The sequence below is a fragment of the Ambystoma mexicanum genome, chromosome 5p (assembly GCF_040938575.1).
Source record: "Ambystoma mexicanum isolate Mex_15411 chromosome 5p, UKY_AmexF1_1, whole genome shotgun sequence".
NCBI lineage: Eukaryota > Metazoa > Chordata > Amphibia > Caudata > Ambystomatidae > Ambystoma > Ambystoma mexicanum.
This window is the reverse complement of record NC_090930.1, coordinates 194890857-194910563: the sequence shown is the minus strand read 5'-3', so window position 1 is coordinate 194910563 and position 19707 is coordinate 194890857. Positions and strand designations below refer to the sequence as shown.

Genomic DNA, 19707 nt, shown 5'->3' with positions numbered 1-19707 from the left:
CAGGAATCAGTGCCATAACGTTATATGGGAGCGAAAAGGCTTAAATCTGCTCCCCCCTTACCTGGCAAAATTTCCATCAAGCCACTATAGAGACCTCCTGTTGAGATGTAGACTTAATATCTGGAACTCCAGAGAGGTGAAATGGAGAAGAAAGCTTATGGAATAATCAAAAGCTTACTGTAGGAAACCATCAGACATGTGATGTTAGCCTGTCCGGCCCTGAAATCTAACCGCCAGTCATCTATAGGAAGTTACACTGTTAACATCTATGAGGAGACGGAGGAGGAGTATTGGGAGAGATTACTGACAGTCGAAAAAGTTGGCAAAACATTAGATGCCCTACAATTTGTCGAATCCCTGAAATTGGAAATAGACGAAGAAGAATTTGAGGAGGATGAAGTCCGTGTGCTTTAAACCAGCACAGGAATAGACTTTCACTTACCTATTAACAATGGACATCTCTGAGATGTGACAGTAGTGTAGACGGTGAAATGTTAAAGGTTTAATCTGTTTAACCAATAAAAGATTTTTTTTAAAAAGACTTATTACTAATATTTTCTCACACTCACTTGCTCCCAATCTAGATTCATGCTATATACATATATATTAATAGCAATATTACTACTAATAATAATCACATTATTGATGATAATAATAATAATATAATATATTGTCAACTGGTTTCCAATGGCACATGCAACTGTGAGATAATTTGTGTACTTCTGTCTGGGGCCGAGTTTCACCCAAAACAAACTGGTGGGCCAAGTCCTGGAGACCTCTTGCTCTCTCCAGGAAAGGCTTGCCATCTCCCCAGAGGTATAGACCAGTCCACAAGGAGATATTATCAGAACCAGTGCTTCAAAGAAATCTGTGTCACGACAATGGGGAAGTCTGCTCAAAGTCCCCAACAACGTGGTGAAGATAAGGATCGACAAGGAGATAGCAATACTTTTGCCCCAGCCCCCAACTTCAGGGGTGCATTTAAAATGGCCTGCTGCTGGAAAAGGACTACCCGTTGGTACCATGACATCTGCCTACTAGAAGTCACACACTTTCCAGTGTTCTCTGTCAACCTTCCTAGCTGGAAAGGGAAGAAGATGGACATACTTCATTTCCTGACACACCAGACAGTTTACCACATCAACCCAGCTTCGAAAAGAAGCAGCCTTGGACTCTGATTACCACTTTGAGCTGTTACCAGCTCATACGACCACTCTTGAGTCATCTTTGAATTCTACAGTTTCCGAGCTGCTTCGAACCACTCCAAGCCATGGACTTGACATCTCCTGCCAGCATCCAGCTTCTGGGAGCTGAACATTCTAAGGTGCTGTTAAACGGCAATGGTTTGTTGGACCCAGAAAAACAAGCTTGCTGCTGACTTTAAATCACTGTGTTAAATTGAGAAAACCTACTCATCACCTGTACCAAAGCTCCCTTTGCTAGTGCGGAAGTGCATTGTGTCTGCCTCCCGTCGAACCAGGTTGAACGCATCGACACTGACTTGACCCCATAGAAAGTGCCTAGAAGCCTTACCACACACTGTCAAAGAAGATTTAAAGTTATGAATTTTGAGTTTCTCCCCCTGGCCATGTTTTGTTGGCACTAGTGACATTTAACATATCACTTGTTACCTTTTGAAAGACATATACTTAAACGTAAACATTGCTGTAAAGACAACTGCCTGCATACGCCTGCATTCGTAAACAGAGTGAAATGTCCATACCAAACTAAGGATATTTTGTGTAATTCATTACAGAGATTCGTTGGTAGTGTTTCTATTAGTGTGCCAGTACTTGCACTTTGATTAAAGTCTTGTATTTCTATCCAACCTTGATCATCCATTGCTTTTAATTTGGTATTACATCACTATTGCTGTTTTGAATGGGTTCTTGCGGTCTTACACTTCTCTTTAATGCTAATGCCTGCCCCCCCCCCAATAATGCTCGCTTAAAGAAGCAGTGATATTTTTGTTAACCTAGAATGTAATCCCTGCAGAACATAGTTCCATGTCTAAAATAAATGTGTACATGTCAGCTGAAGAATATCACAGAGAAGAGTTCTTGTTTTCTCAAATGGAGATATAGCTTAGCTATGTAATATTATTTTAAAATATACTTTCAGTAACATACATGTTCTGCATAAGAGGCATAAATAAGGTATACCACAAAAGTTTGTAATTAAATAGCAGTTTTGCAATTACCATAAACAACTTGGGCAAGAATGCAAAATAAATGCCAAATGCAAAATCACGTGCATCTTCGGGTGAAAGAATAAATGCTCAGAGTGCACTGAATGCACTGCTCGAACATGGCTTACCTTCTCTTATAATCACAAATTCCCCTGCCTCAGAGGTCAGTGACCTAATATCCGCCTTTGGCCTCATTCTTCTATTTGGTAAGATAACTCTCACAACTTGCAGTATCCGTATAACGTATGATAGAGGGTACTTTTTGCCATTCCTAGTATCATGCAGTCTATGCTCCGCAGCAGTATAAGTACATGCCTGATGTGGGAATCATGCCAAAAAAAGGGTTATACCTTGTAGGAGACAAACACGTGGCCTATCTTGGTATGCATGTTTTAGGAATAAAGACTGACGGGGATAGGAAATTAAATGTTGAGAATGAGATGATCAAGGTAATCAACTACAGAGAATCAATTAAAAGGCAGATCTATTCTCTCAGCAAAGTTAACTTCTAAACCTCCATAGCCCATTAGCAAGATTCAAAATAAGGTAATGAGACAGCCAATCAGAAAAGGTGAATTCCAACAATCCAGTATTATTCTTTAGCTTGAACTTGCAAAATCTGAATGACCGCATGGGAGAGCCAATTACCCGTGTCTTGTTGTGAGATGAGCCACCAGTGCCCGCACAGCATGAGTGCGTTCGAGTGTGGGGAGCAGCCAAAGCACTGGCATATATGTATACATTTAAGGATGCCATGCTGCCTTATTTACACAAAGTGTATTCTTTTTTCCAACACTAGGTGTTGCACAGTGACACCTATGAAAAAAACCTAAAGACAGAAAAGAGGAAAAGAGAAGACAAAGCAGAAACTGCAAAGTCCAAGGGTTTGGCTTTTTAGAGTGGAAAGCTTTTGTGTTTTGTGTATGAAGACGTCTGGTGAGTGTATGGTTTTTTAAGAGTTTCGGTTCAGGAAATACTGCCACGTATTGCAGGTCTCAGTAAAAAACAAGCATTGGCAAAGCCAACCGTTTTGGCTTGTTATTCACTACCTTTATATGCCTAGGTTCTTGCACCATTTCCACCTGTAACCATCAATTAGCCACTTAATACCACTCCTCCAGAGCCTTGCTAATAATTATATAAGGTCTCAGCAGAATCAGTTTCCTCCAGTAGCCCTTCGTGGAGGGTTACAGCAACCTAAGCAGTGAGACCTTTATTCTGAAGTGCACTAACAATGCATAATGACTTTAGCAGTGCACGCCTCCTCTGCAAGACCTGCCTGTGCAATGCCCCAAAATAGGCCCCTCCTGTGAAACATTGTGTAAATGTGTTTGTGTGCCACTGTCCAAACATTTGCATCATGATTACTTCACTGAAAACAGATAAAATGCATGCATCGAGGCATAACATTCGTGCATGATATTGTCTAAATCAGTGGTGCACCACAACATACAGATGCGGCCCTTCAGGGCCTTATTAATGGCTCACGCTCCAAGTCACCAGGAATTAATGATGTAGTGTTTCTTGGCCTAAAGTCAGTTTTGTCCATCGCACAATACTAATAAATGAATGTGAAAATGCCATTACAAGTAAATTAATCAGACAGGCTACAGCACTGCCGTAGTGATTTAGATTTTTTTAAGGGTCTGACTGTTTTCATTTCACAGACATTTTGTGGTTGATAACATGACAAAACTAACAGTACATTTTAGCGAGAGGGTTTAAAACGTGCACAAATCACACAATAAAACGATCCTGACAAGATAGTTGGGAAAAACTAATGTAATTCTAGCTTTATTTTCTTACCATCCTGCATGAAAGCCTACCATTACACCATCCGGTCTTTTCTCCTCTGGCACACCATTGAAACACCAGCAGTCCCACTAGCACCCCCAGAGTCATCAAAGCCTCTTTGCACCCACTAGCCCATCACCCCATGGCAATATGTAAATGCACTGAGAACACCATCGGTATCTCACCCCCCAAATCCTGCAGTGCATGCCAGTCAGTAAGCGACATGCAAGAAGTTGTCATGAGTTCACCAAAAGACAAGTTGTGCTGGGCCATATATGAATGGTCAGTGTATGTGGTCGGAGCAACAGTACAGTGTAGCAAACCAAAAGTATGCTTTTTCTAACACAAGCTGCATAACTGAATTCATCCTAGGGCCTCCACATTTTGACAGAAAGAAGTGAAATTACATGATTTGCCTGGGATCACACACTTTGGGTACATTGTGAACCCACGATGCGTGAACCCAGTCTCCAATTTAGGCTGTTTATTGGTTAACTTCCCAGCAATGGTTCCAGTTTTTAAACATTTTATTCAGACAAATATTCCATGTTTTCCATAGCCATTTTCCTGGCTCGGCTCGTGTTTGGCCCTTAGTGCCTGGCCAGACCCTCTGGCTCAGCTCTACTCAACTATACTGCCACCTCTGATTCACCAGCTACTAGTGAACCGAATGAAAGAGCCAGAGGGTGCAACACCTAAAATAACAAAGCAGGAGGAAATGTGAATCAAACAGTATGGCGAGAGTGTTAGGAATAGCATTCAAATTTGAACAACGGAGGCAGTGGGTGATGCATCTAGCAAATAGTGGTTTCCAAACTGCGGTATTCCCAATAAAGTGGAATGCAACCGCTTCTAGTGAAACCCGTTTCCTGATTTTAGCAAACTGTACTGGGGGACTAAATCACTACAGCCCTCATTACAAGTGCACCCAATCATGCATTTTTAGTTTTGACTATTAGGTGGCGCTGAAAGTGCTACCTTTATGCAGAAACTATTGTCATTAAAATAAAGGCTTTAACATAAGAGCTTCAAATAGGAGCTTTGAATGAGTATCTCTAATGCTTTTCAATGCAGATGACATATGAAGATGTATTTGTGTGGTTTGGCTATGTGTCCCACCCATTTAATACCCATCTCTAAGTCAAATCTATATGATTTCATTCCCATTCCCACCCATCTCCACTTTAAACCACACCCCTTTTTGCACTCTTTGACCTGCATTTGTTTTGTGTGCTGAATTTGTAAGCCATTTTTACTTCCAAAATGGCAGCCACCATGTCTTAATATTATTAAAAAGTTATTTGACTTGAGTGATGCTTGAAAAATACATACCACAGCTTTAAAGTTATGTAATATATTTTAATGTATTTTGCAATAAAAATAAAAAAGTGACTGTTGTTAAAGATAAGTTGTTTCCAAAATGTCTCTGAAAATGTATATGTACTTGCTTGTGGGTGTGGATGTCTAGTGTTGTCTGATGTAAGCAGTACCTAATTGGCTGTGCAGTATTTTGTGATGTCAGTAGGATGTGTTTGTCTGTAGAGTATGTGCCTTTTTCCGCAGGGCAGCCGTTATCTTTCAACATTAGAGGAGAGAGGTAAGGCTGTGCCCGTGTCCCTGCACACGCTTTTCCTGCTTGTGGCAGTTCCCACCTCAGAACCTGTTTGATGCAGTCTGGTAAAATGTGCACTGCTAATGCAGCACATTCACATTTCCCCTGCATGCCTGGCACCGTCAGTAGTGCACTCCTGCTGCTCCCATGAGCAGTCCCAAAGAAATATTTGTAGAATCCAATGTTTAAATCATTATCGTATTTATTTTGAGTAAGTCTGCTTTGCATACACATAAAGACAATAATACAGTTTTTAATTTTTGTTATTGTAACATTAGTTTCTTACAAACTTGTTCATTACATTACTTCCCATCAGACTCTTATCATCAGTTAGCCACCATCCATTGATTACTCATAATCTCCGCACTTCCCCTCCTTATCCGCAACAATAAAAAACATTACTTAGTTAAGACATCAACAGTAGAAAATCATATCATTAACCCTGTCTCACCCTCTGATTTATAGGTCTAGCAGGTCTACCAATTCATTGTGTTTGTTATTTGTCTCATCGTCTAGTAGATCTATCACTTATCTTCCACCTGTTTAACTCCTTGGTCTATTTAATTTAGATTTTAGTTACTTTTCTGACCATCACTGAAATACTTTGCTTCTTCTGGCTTTTCTCTTGTTTATTTACGCCAACACTAGCACTAGGTGATCGATGCAAATCTTCATGTGACTCAACATCCTGTTTTAGTATCTCATCCAAAAAGTCAATTGTCACATATGTTTGCATGGTATTTTCCCCCTGCAGAATTAGCTGCCACCAGTCATCCATCTCCAAACTCACTGGTGCAAATTTCCCCAAGTGGAGATTTCTTAACATATTGACCTTCAGGAACCTAGCTATCAGGTGCGCTACTGATTCCACCTCTTCTTTGCAGAATCTACATCGATTGTCCTTAACTTTCTTTGAGTGACTCATGTGCATCACTTGCTTTGTTGGATATCATTTCAGTCTGAGGTGAAGAAATTGGTCTCGATGATAATGACTTGGGAATCTTACTGGATATTTCTTGAGGCTTTTGACTGCGTGAGCTTTGCCGATTATGTCTAGCCAGGAATGGAGAGTTGACCTTTTGTAAAGGTCTCTATTCAGTCACTTTGAATTACCTTCCATTTAACAGTAAACAGATTCTCTTTTAGTGCCATCATTGATACATTCAGTTGTTCAAGATGTTCCAGACATTTATTATATCATGTATATAGTATTCCCGAATAAGATCCAGTTAGTAAAAGACCCAGAATGTGGTATGGTTTCGCAACTGACGACATGGACATTCTCCGTACAAGTGACAGAGTTTTCCATAGCACTATGGATTGCAGCGATTGTAACCCCAGTTCATGCCTAATTGCAGCAATAGGTGTACATAGCCCTCCAGAATGTTCCATATTGACCAACTTAAGTTCAGGCCTGATTCACTTCCAAAAGTTATTGTTGCTGTTACCTTCTGGGTGTAGAACTTAATGAGTGGTTTAATGGAGAACTTGCCGTATTTAGCATGTAAGATACTTCCTTGCGAGGTCAGTGTCTTAATCTTAAATTTCAGATCTTGTAGGCATTCCCATTCTCTTATGGATTTCTTAAACAAGATTCCCAGGTTTTGGCAATTATGTCATAACCTGATCTACATTGAAACATCTGTCTTGCTTTCCCCATCTTGCAACAGAAAGACATGATGTTTGATTTACTTGTGTTTATTTCGAGCTCATTTCTTTTAAAGTATTCGTGAAGGAGATTTATTTGTTGCTCTAGTCCCACTTGGATCTTGTCCAATAACACGAGATTGTCGATGTATATAACCCATGAGACTGGGGTTCCATTTACTTTGGGAGGAAAAATGTGTACATTTTTGAATGCCTCCAGTAAATACACTAAGTACAACTTAAAGACTAAGGAGGCTTACGGACACCCCTGTGTCACGCCTTTCTCTGTAGGTATCTTGTCCGTTAGATCTCCTTCTGCATTTATCCGGATAGGTATTTTTGTATAAGAATTGAGGGCCATTATAGCTTGTAAAAGGTTCTCTCGGCATTTCCACGCCTTAAGATTTTTCCACACTATTGCTCTATTTACACTGTCAAATGCTTGACATAGATCGATGAATGCTAGAAACAGTGTTTGATTCACTTTCAATGTTTTGAGCTTTATGAGATTTAGTACCATGAGATTTAAATCTGTCCCAACTCCCTTGGTAAATCCGGTCTGTCTTGCATCAATGATGTTTTCTTTATCTACCCAGTCGGATAGCTTTTTATGTAGGAATGATGCAAATAGCTTTCCAATTACATCTTGCACGGCGATTGGCCGATAGTTGTTTGGATTCAATCTATCACCCTTTTTAATTTGCTTGAACAGAATTTCGACAAACTGAGTCCAGGATTCCTTGTTTTTCTTCAGCGTAATGTTGGTCACCCCATCGGGTTCTGCTGCTAAGGAGGTTACATTTTTTTATGGCTTCCTCAATTTCATCTTTCTTAAAGTTGAAGTCCCATGTTACTATAGATTCTTCCAACACTTCGTTCTGGGACAAAGATGATCTTGCGAAAACCTGTTTAAAATGATTAACCCACTTTTCCGCATTTACTCAGTTACTTAGCACCGCATTTTGAGTAAGTGTCCACTCATGTAATATTGCTCAGGTTTCTCTTGAATTACGAAGGTAGATGGATTTTAGCATTTTTTCTGCTTGCTCTTGGTTTCGAATAGTTTCAAATGAAATATGCCAATCACAATATCTTTGTTTTCTTTTCTTTATCTCTTAACTCCAGTTTTTGCACTTATTCTTTCTCAATTTCCTAATGTCCCTTTGCAATATCCTTTGCTATGCTGCTACTTCTTGACTGTATATATGTTTTGGTTTTTGATGACACAATACTTTAGTCCTGTATCTATTAATTGATAAATCGCCTGTAGTGGAGAGTAGTTTGGTTCTTGCGGACCTAACTTATTTTGTCTGTAAAAAGTCTTAGTTAGATTGTCAATACTTCTCTGATTCAGCTTTAGGCGATTCTTCCCTGTGTTTATTAGCAAATCACCATTATATCTCTCCACCTTTTCATGCCACTTCATCTCCCATCTCAGATTTACTGCATCATGATCACTATTATTCATTGCTCTTACTCGTAGATCACTTATATTCATTTGGAGATTTTTCAATGCCCAAATATAATCTAGTGTGGCGTGGGACGCATTACAATCCCATGTTGGCTTTGCAGGGATGTCGCCACTTGTTTGCCCATTTAACATTACACAATTCCAAGCTGCCATTTATGGGCCCATCGCTCACCTATATCTCTGCTTGAGTCATTTGAGATTATCATTTGTTCAATAGGTTTCCCTTTCGCGTCTATCCGATTTATGTTTAGATCACCAAAGATTATGATATAGGGATTGTGAAATTCCATTATACAATCATCAATCAACACTGAGTCAATTAAGCACCCCGTTGTTATTTTAGCTGGATTGCAATATGTATTGACAAATAGTAGGCAGCCATGCTTGTTCTCTTTTTTTGCAAAACCATCCCCTGTAGCAATAGATTTGGATTTGTACTCTTTATCACATATAAGCCAATGTTATTTCTTATCATTGTTTTGAGTCCTGGGAACGGCCTTCATTCTGATTATTTCCAGCCACATTAATTAATGTTGTGAATCCATCGCTCACTAGGGGCTCACGCAGCCAGGTTTCTTGCAAACAAATTATATGATGCTCATCTTTATTTATGTTCTTCTTATTAAATAATTGCACAAATCCTTGTGCAATTATTTAATGAGTGACCTTTCACTTTGATCTCTCCTTTGCTCATTTTGTGAACTCTCAATTTCCCTTATTTTGCTTAGACTCTTTTTTGCTTTCTTTCATGATCCTCTGCATTTTGATTTTGTCTGGTTAGCTCATAGTGAAGGCAAAGCAGTGCAGAGCTTGCGTCTAAGAGAGTACTTTGGATGATTTGCAAGTTTACGTGTAACAGAACCCAATCTGAGCACTCTTCTGTGACATATTCTACTATCCCTATTTCATCTGATAGTTATGCTCTTAGTGAGGGGACCCAATGTAAAAGTTTCATCACGTTCTGTCAATTTAGATTAACGCCATTTATTATGGATAGAACGTTTTCCAGTTGTAATTTCCCTGTTTGTTCTCTTGAGTACTCAGCTGAGAGATTGTCACCTTTATGTTTATTTTCTCTCCTTTGTTGTGAGGATGTAAATTTTGGGTTTAGCCTTGGGACCGACCTTTCTCTAGTGCGCTCTCTTTCTCGTGATGCGTCAAAATGTTTTTGACCCGTTCTGTGCTTCAAGGGCGAGAATGACAGCGAGCACTGTTTGCCCACCTTTGCCATTCCGTGGTCCTTATCTTTTTCTTGTGTCGATCTTTGGTTTCCATGCTTTCTAGTTGACATGTTTTGTTCACCTATTACTGAGAGCATAGATGTCTTGCTTTCTATTGAGTCCTGCATGGAGATGGCCCCGTCGTCACTTTCATCTAAGTATATCGACAGGTTTTCAAATAACTCAGTTTCATCCATGTGACTTTTCTCCCTCTCACTCTCCTTCTCTTCCATCCTTGCTCTTTGAATTGCATTGGACGTCGGGATAATTCTGTACTGCTCCAAGTTGTTTTTATTTTTTTAGGCTATTGATGTTATCTGACATCCTATTAGCATTCACATGATCAAATAGGGTAGTTTTTGGTGGAGTCGTTAGATTTCTTATGAAGATTCTCCACCCATTTGATTTTCCTTTTTTTGTGTATTTGCATTCACCAACTTCCCTTTAATTGCCTCTCTCGTTTGAATTTGCACTCCTCTTGTCACTCCTTCAGCGTAGCTGTTTTTTTAGTTGTCTTAAAAATACTGAAGCTTTGTAGGGTATTGTCTTTAGGAATTGAAAATGGATTTAAGGTACCTTTTGCACTTTAGTTCATGCTGCATTCCCTTACTGTTGAATTTTTTGACCTATTTACTGTCTTTGCAGTACTGCCTGTATCTGCGTTCCTGGCTATCGGTTGTTTCATGGCCACAACTTCCTCAGGTTCCATTACAGCCTTTCTTCTATCTTTTTGATTCAGGATCACATCGTCTTTTGGACCTTTAGTGAATCCACTTGGTCCTTGTATAATATTGGAACTTTGTGACAGTACTTCTTTACAAACATTCCCACTACACTCCTCCACTGTGTCACCTTGTATTGTCTCTCCATTTGTGGTTTCGGCCTTTCCTATTTGCTTGGGCCTTTTCCTATTGTCTCAATGCGAGTTAAAGTTAAGCACACAGAGCCATTCTGGTACCACTGTTTGTGGAGCCATTTGATCAAAGTTGTGTCTCATCCATTTTGTGGAATCTGTCACTGCCTCGATCAGATCGTTTTTTTCAGCCAGTTCATTTCTTACCAGGTCACTCAGTTTTTTATGCCATTTTGCATAAAATGGCATAACTACTGGTTCAGTACCTAATCTCCTTTGGACTTTTTTGGTGAACATTACCAAATATAAAAGTTTGGAGTGAACCATTGCAAGTAGTGTCTCGTGATATTTTAGACTTTAATTCAATGATTCATATAATTTAATAAACAGAGACATGGAGATTGTTAGGGCCGTCATCAGGTTATTATGAATCTGGATACCTGCTGCCACTGACAGCTGACCTTTTATCCCCTCATCTGTGCAAAAGTTTTGGTTGCCATTTACTTGGTTGGTGAGTCTATACAGGATGATTCAGGAATGCTGGACTGAGATCCCCTGTCGACTCTAATACTCTCCTGCTCATGTGTCAAATCGCAATTTGAAAAGTCTCCTGTCATTTTTGACAGATATAGTGGTGTGCCTGATGGATCATTCCTTACCTAATTGATCTCTTAGAGTTTCAAAGTCTGAATGTAAGCGCACAGACAGGCATGCCCAGTGATCAAAGTGCACAAAAAGAAGTAGTGGAACTATGTTCTCCGTTGCCCTGCCCTAGCTCCCCACAAATCCTATTAGAACTCCCCTCCCACGTGCAATCTAAACCCCTAAACAAACGCACCTGCTGTATAAGAGAACATTCAGTGCAGTTCACTGAAGTGCAAGTTTCAACTGTGTTTCAAAAATTGTTTCTTTTTAAAATAAAAGTATAGGAACGGTAAAAATTAATTAAATAAATTAGAGGAGCACCGCTCACAACTGCTCCCGCCTACTTTGACCATGCCCCTCTTTGAACTTCCTCATCATGGTTAGCCGCACCAAATTTCGTAGTCCTGACGCTGACACTATATCAACCTGTGTGTCCTGTTGAACGACTCGTTTTACTCTTGTAGCTCATATATCAAAGTCTTCTTTTCAATTGGTGCTGCTTTTCTGCCCATTAAGCCCCTGCTAGCCAACTCTCATCAGCCTCAGCCTTTGATTGTATTTCTTCATTCTCCCTCATCTTTAGGTCTTTGATTACTCCATTTACTCTCCTCGTCTTGGCAATGTCAAGAGACCTACAAGCCATGCTCAAGGATTCTGGTTCTGTACCAGCAGTCGCCTTCCCTTTAGCCTCACCAAAGTGACCATTAAATGGTATACAGCTTTTCTTTAAAGTGAGCATCTCACACACTGTTTGATTTATGTCTTCCTTTATACATGCCCGGACTTGAGGATGATCGATTATTACAACACCTGTGAATTGTTACTTTCATGAGTATTTCGTACTCAGGGTTTTCCAATTTTATGGTCTCATCATTGCCTACTAAATGCAGCCCCCCGCCCTCTTCCTGCATATCCCTACTTCCCACCTGTAAAGAGACTGCGTCTAACAACTACGCATCTATGATGTCTTCAATTTCTAGCGACATCTCAAGCCTGGCCTTAATTAGACCATTCTGTGTTCGGGGAGTCAGAAAATGCAACATTTCCGTGCTAACACGCTCATTGAGTCTATGTCATGTGGGGGCAGGGAAGAACTAATTAGTTGCCATTCCACTTCAGAAATTATTTGGACCCCCTGCTGCAGCTGCATGACGCCACTCACTTTGTTTATGCTGCCAAAGTCACTGTTGTTGCCTGCATTGAATTTCTCCGCTAACGTGTCATCTTCCACCAATGTCCATATCGATTGCTGCTGCATTCGAGTCACCATTTTTCTTGTAGTTGTTTTCGCTGTTCCAGACCCGGCTGCAGCAGCCACTCCCTGCCGCTTCATTCAATTAAGTCGTATAGAGGCTTCCCGCTGACAAAGCAGCCCGGGTCCACATGCCGGAGGGAGATGTATCAGGGAGGAGAATGAGTTGTGCTACAGCGCTGTGGAGGGACACTGCAACTGGACCCAAAAGACTGTCTCCGGTACAGGAACCCCCACAAAAACAACAAAACACGACACTTAGCAACACTTTGCTCTGCTCCGCGGGGTGTGGTGATTTTGTAGCTCCACTGCACCTTGGGAAATCCAAGTTAAAGGGCCAGTCCTTTGATTTGGTGAAAGCCTTTTCTGCACGGGAAGCACAGAGAACACAACCTGCTCCCAAACATCAAACACTTAGCTGTGGGGTACATTTACAAGCCCTAACAGAAATTCCCTTCACAAATAAAACGCATTGGAAAAAATGCCACAGAAGCGGCTGCACCGTTCTTCCCTTGGCGCATGTGTGGCGAGCTCTGTATGCTGCCACCCAAAGAATGGCTCTGCATTGTTTGATTCCAAAGTAAATCAACAGAAAATGACCAACGTTCAGTACGGCATTACATTTGCTGTTCTGTCCTTTTGAAATACTAAAGCTGCACATAACATCCGAGTCACACTTACAATTTGTTCTTTCTTCATGTTAAACATCACAAAGTTGTGCCCTTCTTGGAAACACACCCCTGCATGCTTTATTTCTTAAAATTGCCAAGAATGAGGTAATATATCTCAGGAACGGCATTGCTACTGAAAAATAACTGGAGGAGGAACGAATTCTGTGTTGTCATTCAATACAACTTTTGTTTTCTTTTGCGGTGAACCATTGCGCTCGAATTGCATGAAGAAAGAAATGACATGGGGTTTTGCTTTTCCATGTCAAAATCAAAGAAATTCTTGGCAGCATCTTTCTGTGTCCGGAAACTGACCATAGATGTAAAAGCCCAGAGAAGATTAATTAAAAATAAACTGCGTGCAGCAGAAACCACATTGCACAGAAATCTGATTGAATATGGGGGTTTGCTATAAAATGTACATTATATTTACTCACCAAAAGACTTGATTTCTGTTGAAAGAAAAAAAACCTCTGAAACCAGCAGAACTGGTTTTGGCCCCAGGCATTGATCAAGGAGGTCTTGCCTCCCACTTGCACATCCTCAAGTGAACTCAGTCTGCACGGACATGTGCTGGGGCTGAGGGTATGATAATTACAGGTCCTACTAGACTGGCTGGCAGACTGCCAGCAAATACAAAGGAGGTGACTGGGCCCAGTGTTTTGACCCAGGGGTGCAATTTCCTTCAATGTCCTTCCAAGGAGACCCTTTGTGTAAGCTGAAGCAAAGAGCAGACAATTTGGCTGTGGGGGTTTTTGCAGTACTGCCATCCCACATGGCCAACTTTCCCAGTGACACTAAAAGACTGCTGCAGTTTAATACACTTTTCTCAGAACTATGAATGAATAAGAATTATTATGTTATGCTAGGTTTCTATGTAAATGTTTGGTGAACAGAAAGAGACCATATGCATCTTTCTAGCCCATGGGGAACTGAAATGGCCAGGGAAAATGCAGTTCTGGCTGCTCTATAGATGGGATCAATATGAAACCTGGGGGGAAATACGTGAAATATATGTATGGACATTTGTACTCATTGCCATAATTTTGTATTTTATACAAAGGGCAAAAATGTGCCAAAAAGTGATGCTACCTCACACAGAGTCGGTGATCGGCTTGCCAAATTCCCTTTGATCCAGTGAATCTGCATATCTACAACTCATTTTGTCAAGAAATAAGCTTTGAGAAACAAAGAAAGTCATAAATGCACACACATCAAATGGTGTCATTTCCCTAAACCAATCAACACTGGGGGAGGAGGGAACACCAGTAGCCAGGTCTATCCCAGCCGATGGGTGATTCCAGAGTACTTCCCCCAGACTGTAAAATTCTATGATGTCACTTTAGCAATGTAAGCAGGAGACATATAAACACAAGGGATATTCGAAAACTCAAAATCCAGATCCAGAGGCAGCTGATTTCATCCAGGCAGAACCACCCATCCAGATCCAGGCATACCCAATAATCCAGGGAGAAAGGAGGAAAGGCAGCTGATCCCATCTAGGAGAGCCCATTGACCAGACCTTGCCCAGCTGATCCCATTCAGGAGAGCTCAGCTGTCCCCAGTGGCCAGACCTTGCCCAGCTGATCCTATCCAGGAGAACACAGCAGTCCCAATGACCCCAGTGACCAGATACCTTGGCCCCGCTGTCCAGAGACCTCGCTGGATGTCCAAATTAACAAACTCAAGTTTACCTTGCAAGTATCACATCACCCAGTACCCAAAACTGCATATCCCGCTCTTTTGACCCTTGCATCCTATTCACATACTATTCAAATCCCATACAAAATTCCAAATTGCCAGTATCATCTGTTCACCTTTGCTTAGTGTGTTCCTTTTATAATTATTTCAGTTATCTGTGTAAGTCGTTAGTACCATTTTGAAATAAATCAATGAATTCCCCTATAAGGAGGGACACGTGCGAGCTGGTTAAAATTCTAAATGAACCCCCTTGCGCACAGTGTCCTTCTTTAATAATATAGTTATTAAAATATAGCCTCAGTAGAACCTTTCATTGTGCAACAAAATCTGAATTTGCCCATGTATTGTGCTTTTCTCTAAATTTCCGATTTGTACTTTTCCCAGAAAAACCAAAACACCATCCCATTAAGAAAATGTCCCTTTCCCTCAGAATCCTGTCTGATATGTGCCTTTGTTTCTCATCCTAAAACTGATTTCCGATTTGACAGCTAAGCCTCTTTTCTTAGCTGCTTGTCATTTTAAAGCCTGTGTAAAATAAGTGTTGCAATTCTGCTGCGTGTGTTTTCTTCTGCATTGTTTCCTTCCAAAAATCGATTTCTTACCTGTGTCCACGTTGCTTTGGAGCCCTGTTCAGTAGTCTGTACGCTTCCTTGTCTCTTGATAAGATACGATATGATATTTTATTTATGTCGTGCTCATACACCAGTGTTTCAGAGCGAGACCAAGCAAAGGGAGGGGAAGAAGGGAGAATAAAAACAACTATCTTACTAGGTCCAGTGACATCAAGAATGCGCAAGTGCATGGAAAAGGGGAAAAACAAGGGGGGAAGTGTGAGGAAGGTGAAGAGGTGGAAAGTGTGGGACAAAGGAGAGAAACAGAATAAATAATAGGTGCAATAAATAAATGCAATCAATTAATAAATAGATAGACAAGTGCGTGATTTGTCAGATAGGGTAAATCTGATAAGTGTAGAAGAGAAATGGGGGACTGTATGGGTGCAGATATAGATCCCAGTGCAAGGGGTGGTTCGGAGTCAGTGCAGGAGGGTGAGACAGGCACCTGGGTCCAAGGGACAAGGGGTGGCCAGGGGCATAGTGTCAAGAGAGAAAACAGATCAGCAGGGGAGAAGAGGAGCAAAGGCAGAAGCAAATAGGAAGGTCTTGAGGTGCTTCCGGAACTGGAGATGGTTCTCCTCAAGTTTCAAGGTGGCCGGGAGGCTGTTCCAAAGGGAGGCCCCCACCAACAACAGGGATCTGCGCCCAGCTCATTTCTTTGAAAAATGACTGACTCTCAGGGAGTTAGAAGTAGAGGAGTGAAGGGCTCGAGAGGGGAGATATTTACGGAGGGATAGTTGGAGGTATTTTGGACCCAAGCCCCAGAAAGCCTTGTGGACAATACAGAGGGTTTTAGACTTAATCCTTGCATCCACTGGAGCCAATGTAGGGATTTCAGAGCTGGAGAGACATGATCCCCGGGCTTGAGGCCAAGGACAAGTCTTGCAGTCCTGTTCTGGATTAGTTGTAAAGGGTGGAGAGTGGGGGCAGGTAGATATAGAAAGAGGCTGTTACAGTAGTCCAACCTAGAGAGAACCAGAGCTTGGGAGACCGTGAGATTCTGTGGGAAGGAGAGGAATGGCAGAGTACCTCTAAGGAGGTGCAGTAGGAAGTTTGACTTTTTAGAGACATCAGCGATGTGTGCGGAGAAGGAAAGTGAGATGTCAAAGATGCCCCCGAGATTCTTAGCTTGACAGGAAGGGGTAGGAGGAGGGCCAAGGGAGGCCGACCAGAGAGCGAGGGAAAAGCATGGTGCAGGTGTACCAATGAGGAGGATCTCAGTTCTGTTGGCATTTAGACAGCGATTGTTGGTGGCACACCAATTTTGAATGACGATTTGGCAATCAGAGATGAGGGAAGGAGAAGAGGTGTCTGAGTGAAGTCTCAAAATAAGTTGGGTGTAATCAGCATAGCACTGGAATTTGAGCAGAAAATGGAAATGCAGATGGTGAGAGTAGCTAGGTATTGGTTGAAAAGCCAGGGCGCGAGGTTAGACCCCTGGGGAACACCACAGGTAGAGAGGGAGATAGAGGAAAGAAAGGACCCAATTTGTACCTGGGAAGGTCGATCAGAAAGGAAAGAGGTAAGCCAGGCCAGATCCTGATCAGTGATACCCAGGTTGTCATGGAGACGATTGAGCAGGATGGTATGGTTGACTGTGTCGAAAGCAGAGGAGAGATCAAGTAGGATGAGGACAGAGGGAATGTTAGAGTCAAGGTTGGAGAGCAGGTATTCACAGATGTTCAGAAGAGCTGTTTCCCTGCTTCTGGCTGCTCTGAAACCAGATTGGTGGTCGTGGAGAGAGCCAACAGAGTCAGAATGAAGATTGAGCTCTGAGATGGCCAGCGTTTCCAGGAGTTTCCCCAAAAGGGAGTAATGGAAATTGGGCGATAGTTAGCTGGACAGCTGTAGGTTTCTTGAGGAGAGGTTGCGCAAGGGAGTGCTTGAGATGGGAGGGGAAAGATCCAGATGAAAAGGAATGGCTACATAAATCAGCAAGGGTCGGAGCAAGGGTATCGATGTGGTCCTGAATAGTTTCAGTTTTAGTAGTCTTAAGTGCAGCCACACACATTTCTGTGATAGCTATCCTACCACAATTGTAAACTGATATACAAGTAACAGGTAAAATCTTAGTATGCCATTTTGCACCTTTTGAAGGTTTTCTTTTTCATTTCTGTCCTCCCATCTTGGGGTGGTGGGCTGAATTTTAAATCTGATTTTTCCCTCTTCTTTCTAACTCCTTGCCAATGCTTTCCATCCACAAAGAATTTAGTCAGCAGGCTTTTGGGGGAGAAATGTTGTAAGGGGAGTGCTTAACCTGTGTCCTATCTGTTATTTTGAAGAAAAGTAATTTGTTTCTGTTTCTATTAAAGGTTTATATATCTTATGTTAGGCGTGTGAAGTAACTGTATTGTGGGAGGTTTTGCATGTCTACTGCCACACAGTGGTGACTGCTGCCCTAATTTTGATTTGCTTGTTTTTCTTTGAATTCTGAAAATTAATAAATATTTCATTGTTACACACCGGCATGGTTCATAGTCCTTTGCGACACAGGGTATTTATTAAGGTGGGTGTGAGATGGGTTGGGTGCCTTCTCAGAGTAGAATCTGAGAATCAATAAAGATAAAGAGCGTTTTTATTGTGCTCCACATTCATCGTCAGTGGAAAGAGTCCCTGGCTGGACTGTGCCGTGTTCTAAAACCGTTAAACAGTGGGGGCTTGTGCCGGGATTGAGCTTAGTGTTCCCACCCGTGACAGCTTAACACAGCAGGCTAACCCACTGAAGGTAGTGATACTAGGTATTAGGCCTGTGTGTAAAAATAAAGTTAACCTAACCCTAAACTGTGCAACACGAGGACAGACTTGTCCTTGCATAGATGATTAAATAAAGGAAGAACACTTTTCATAATGAGCACCATTGAGATTAATATGGCTAGGCAGCAACTTCTGTCAAAACTATTCATTAGAGGGGAATGGGCAGAGTAGCAGCAGGAAGCCTGGCTATCTAGCATGATGCAACAGGTCACCTCCATTAACATGGATGGTGTGGCAGGACAGTGGCCTGTTACATCAAGCCTTGACTGAGTTTTACATGACTCAGAATATTAAAGAGGAGCAGCTTAAAATGGACCGACTCACTGCCTACATACACCTCCACATTTTGGTTATGGAAGAAAAATACCAAGAGAGTATCACCTTTGCACAAAACCAGCCTCAGCTCTTAATTCCATACTGGAAGGAAATACCTTGAAATTTTATACCGATCCCCAATTTGAAAATCCAAGTCCTGTAGTAAAAAGTGATGAAAAACCAGCTCAAAGCTTGGCTGATATCCAGAAAATGGGTGAACACCTGTTCTTCCCTATTCAGATATATGAGGGGATGGAGCTTGTTCTCTCCAGGGTGTGCCTGAAGAATGGAAAACACGTCATCGGCAAAGCATTGTTCAGGAAACTCCCAAAATATCCGACCATTCCCACATCTAAATTGGTTGATAAGTGGGAAATGGACCTGGAAACTCCCAATTCCAAACATCTCCTGCCTAGCAGGTGTAAAAATGTCCATAGATGATAAAAGCATAGAGCATAATTGTTGGGTCGTGCAAGATCTCTCTGCTGCATTCTATTTAAGCAGTGACATTCTCAATCGATTTGCAATTAATTTGGACCTTCAATTACATTACAATTGGGGGGGGCAACCCTATGGGCTTTGATGATTCTGAAAAGGCATTTTGGTCAGCTCAATTGCTACTGTGTGCAGATGAAATTCAAATTGGAGAGGAGGTCACCATCCCAGGACAGACCCAACAATTCTCAATTTACTTAAAAACTAAGCAAGGACAGAAACCTCAGAATCCAGACGCTTATGTAAACCCCAATTACCATCTCCAACAGCAGGGTTTGGGATTAAACTCAACACCATTAGTGGACTTAGAACACAACACCATTCCAATATTGGTGGATAACAGCGACCATAGGAGTATCACTCTTGGCGTAGACATCTTTATTGGAATGGCGGTTGATGACCAGCATTTTTCCATTGGCTTAGGGAATTAAATTATAGGACCAATCCCCAATGACTGCGATGACTGTGGTAATGACAC

At 41.5% G+C, this 19707-nt stretch overlaps 1 long non-coding RNA gene across 1 annotated transcript in view; it reads left to right on the top strand.

The window, feature by feature from the left end:
* Nucleotides 1-19707, top strand: part of LOC138480844 (uncharacterized) — a 40335-nt gene that overhangs the window by 10762 nt on the left and 9866 nt on the right. Inside the window, exon 2 of the long non-coding RNA XR_011274144.1 lies at nucleotides 2988-3072. This is a non-coding gene — a long non-coding RNA (uncharacterized lncRNA). The remainder of the gene's footprint in view (nucleotides 1-2987; nucleotides 3073-19707) is intronic.